Source organism: Arachis ipaensis, chromosome B06 (genome assembly GCF_000816755.2).
Source record: "Arachis ipaensis cultivar K30076 chromosome B06, Araip1.1, whole genome shotgun sequence".
Taxonomy (NCBI): Eukaryota; Viridiplantae; Streptophyta; class Magnoliopsida; order Fabales; family Fabaceae; genus Arachis; species Arachis ipaensis.
Window position 1 is genome coordinate 16,798,957 of NC_029790.2, and position 4,568 is coordinate 16,803,524.

Below are 4,568 nucleotides of genomic sequence, written 5' to 3' on the forward strand. Positions count from 1 at the left end.
CACCACTGAGTACCAACAACGTTTAAATGCCACCCCGAGATGTGGCACTGTCACCCCCACTCAACTCACTCTTTTCAGTGAGAAGTACTGATAAAAATTAAAAATAGGGCTAATTCTACAGTGTTTATGATTTGCTGTCTAAATTTTGCTTAATTTATTTTTTGTAATAAGTTTTAATTTTTTTTAAAATGATTTATTGTTATAAGTTTAAAAATAAGATTTTATAAACTAAGTTTTAAAAGAAGATTATAAATATTATTTTAAATACTTTTTTAAAATTATTCATTTATATTAAAATAAATTATTATTATAATTAGTATTTATCAAAGATATTATTTTGTAAGAATATTATAATGTGTAATATTAATGAGTAAGTAAGCAAACAAAGTAATCCTAAAAGATTTAGAGAACGCAGACTTTACTAAAGAACTCTATAATTCTTTTCTATAAGACACTTAGGGAGAGGCGAGGGAATAATACGAAAATAATTTATATTATGGAATAATAGGAAAGAAAAAAGAAGAAGAAAGAAAAGAAAAGGAAAGGAAAGAAAAATATTAAAGAAACTTCTACCATAGGAGAGCAGAGAGTAGGAATAAAAGAAACGAAAGAAAGAATGAAACGAAAAGGAGATAGTTAAAAGTATTGTTTGGCATTGAGAACGAGCTGAGATGATTGTATACCTGCTGAAAATGAGCAGAGATATGGTGGTGAGTCCACCGAGATTTGATTCCAGAGATACATCGGCCAATCCAGGGGATGGCGCACCTGTAAGACAGAGGTTGCTTATAGAAGTTATCGGTACATACATTAGCTAGAGAAATTCTCACCTGTAAGACTGAGGTTGCTTACAGAGGTTATGTTTGCATACATCGGCTCAAGAGAGTCGCACCTGTAAGACAGGGGTTGCTTAGAGAGGTTATGACACTAACAACCAAACTCAGACAAAGGTTGCTGAGTTATGTCGGGGGAGGGTCAAAACCGACAGATGAGCTCATTACCTACACTAGAGATAGACATGCATCATATTTGTTTGCGCATATTTGTTTGTGAGTGTATTTTCTATGATTGTGTATACTTGTGATTGGGTTTTGTGTTCTATAATTTTTGAATTGGCTCGTACTTTATTGACTGTTGTTGCTGACCAAGTATATATAAAATGGATATAACTATATACCCCGACCCTACTAAGAATTCCCCAGTTCTTACTCCCTATTTCCATCCCTTTCAGTTTTTACCCCCTATTTCCATTCTCGTCGTTTATTATTTTTAGTTTTTAGAGGGTGTATTTTGAGAATCTTGAAATATAGTCGCACCTGTAAGACAGAGGTTGCTTACAGAGGTTATTGATACATACATTGGCCAGAGAGAGCCTCAACTGTAAGATTAAGGTTGCTTACAGAGGTTATGTTTGCATGCATCAGCTCAAGAGAGTCGCACCTGTAAGACAGAGGCTGCTTACAGAGGTTATGACACTGAAAACCAAACTCAGACAAAGGTTGCTGAGTTACGTCGGGAGCGGGTTGAAACCGACAAATGAGCTCATTACCTACACTAGGGATAGACATGCATCATACTTGTTTGCGCATATTTGTTTATGAGTGTGTTTTCTATGATTGTGTGTGCTTGTGATTGGGTTTTGTGTTCTATAATTGTTGAATTGGTTCGTACTTTGTTGACTGTTGTTGCTGACTAAGTATATATAAAATGGATATAACTATACACCCCGACCCTACTAAGAACTCTCCAGTTCTTATCTCCTGTTTCCATCCCTTTCAACTACAGGTACGAAGGTTTAGTGCGGAGCTACAGGAGCATAGAAGGTTATGTTTACAAGTTGAATTGTTAGATTTTATTTTTCTCTCATCGTTTATTGTTTTTAGTTTTTAGAGGGGATAGGATTTGTATTTTGAGAATCTTGAAATAAGTCTATGTATATAATAATATGTGAATATATATATCATTGAGTTTAAGTGATTAAAAGTCAAAACATTTCGTTTTCTTAATTGAGGATTTTGGGTCGTATTCGCAAAGGCTCAATATTAAATAAATATAGTATGAAATTAAAGGAGTAGAGGTAGGTGACGCCCGAACTTTTAGTGCGATTATGAGGTGCTAAAAGTTAAGGTGTTACACAACCAGCTTGATATACTAACAGTATTTTGTGAATATCTCAATCTGTGGTTATTCGATTGACTTTGTTCAAAGTTTTTTAAAATTTAACTCAATTCTCTATAAATTTGCGTCTAATAGCTATTTCCAAATTCCAAACATAAAAAACTTTATAGGACTTGTAAAGTGATGATTCAGATTGGAGATTTCACCTAAACGCGAGTTACATTCTCCTAACATAATCTGTACATACCTAAGAGCTATTTGAGTAATTTATTTTTCATTCTATTCCCTTTTTTATATACAAAACATTCTAGGTAATCTATCTTCTCTATCTTCTATTATCTCTATAAATTGTCGTTCGTATACTTTCTCCACTTCATTATAAGAAAAACTGTTATCTCCTTCACTTCCTTACTCTCAATCTAAATCTCTTGCCAAACTATTCACAAATTCCACTCATATATTGTTCGAAAAGATATACTCTCTTAACTATACAAACTATGGAATATAGAGATTTCTTTTCTATTCAGTCAAAGATTCATACCTACATCAAAACATACACAAAGTCTAGCCATGGAACAAATCTCTTCGCTGACGAATCGTGTCTATTTACATTAGAATATATATAGAAACTTCACTAGAGGTAGGGATTTTATACTAATTTTTTATATGTCATATTTTAAATGTTTTTGAAATGTTAGCATTACATGTCATTATATAATGTCTCTTTATTTCATACACATTATACATTATAATAACCATCTTATGTGCATCAAAGAACTGAGGGAATGATCCTTCGGTAAGAAAAGGTACCTCCAAAGACAAGATATCGACATGATCCTTTGGTAAGAAAAGGTGATCGATCGAGATGATCTTTCGGTAAGGAAAGGTGATCGCCAAAATTTTTGGGATGAGAACTTTCGGTACGGAAAGGGGACTCCCATATTTTTATATTGGTTTAAACTCAATACCTTTCAAAGTCAAAGTAATATTAAAAGAATGCTTAAAAAAAAAGTTAAAGTGTATTTCATGCATTGCATAAGAGTTTTTTGGTCATCAATGGATTGTTTTCTTTTCATGTAAAGAGAAGTTAAGAGAATGTCAAGAGAAACCAAGTCAAGGTTCATGTGTTTGCACTATATATGATTTAATGTTATAGGCATTCAGTCATGAGTCACATGTGTCATAACGTAAGTAAATAAGAAGCATCTAAAAGTCACACCACTCTGACTAACAAAGACTTTTGAAAATAATAATTGAACAATATTGCATCATCACTGTTTTTCTTTTTTTAAACTTGGTGTGGCTGTGGATGAATACGATGACACCATATAGATAAACTATTGAAAAACTTTTGTTTTCTCACCCCTCACTTCATGACATCTTCAAGAACGACGCGGCACAAAACAATACACTGCTCGATTGAGTTGAAAAGACCAATGCACTATTAGGAGCGAGATATCAAGGGCGTAGATACGGAACGTTAAGTACTTATCCAAATTCATGTTAAGGAGGGAGAATAGGCGATTGTTTTAGTCATAGTTATACAAATTGGGAGAATTAGGATTTTTTGTGTGTCTTGTTTTATCTTTATTGAGTGACTACAATTGTGGCTATCATGTTTCTTTTTAATGATTATTTGATAGAGATATTCTCCAAATCCAAGCAATTTTGGCATCCAAGTTCATTCAAGCAATTTTAGGTCACACGCTTTTCCCGCGTTCTTCGCTTCTTCTCTTCTCCCCCACGCTTCTTCTTCTTCTTCTCCCGCACTTCTTCTTCTTTTTTCTCATGTTCATTTACGTTCGGAGTGTCTTCTTCTTCTTCGCGTTCCTCTTCCTCCTCATTCTCCTCCTTCTTTTTCGCGTTCCTTCTTTTTCACGTGTTTTCTCCTTATCGTCATTCTTTTGTTGTTGTTGCTGCTGTATTTTTTTGTCTTTTCCTCCTTCTCTCCCTGGTGAAGAAGTAGTAGAAGGTGAGGAGGAAGAGTTTTGAATTGTGTAGAATAGAAATGAACCGAACATGTTATCTGGTGAAACAATTGTATAGTATTAAATGAATGGAATATTATCCATTATATAAATTCAAATTCGAACAGCTTTCTGCATAATGAACCGAACACGTACTCATGGTGAAACAATTGTATAGTACTGAGTGAACGAAACATAATCCATTATATAAATCAAATTCAAACAGCTTTCTGCATAATAAACCAAACATGTACTCATGGTGAAACAATTGTATAGTATTGAATGAACGAAACATAATCCATTATATAAAATCAAATTCAAACAGCTTTCTGCATAATGAACCGAACATGTACTCATGGTGAAACAATTGTATAGTACTGAATGAACGAAACATAATCCATTATATAAAATCAAATTCGAAACACCTCTGTCTACAATTTAGAGATTATCAATTCAATTCAATTCAGATTCAAAACACTTACG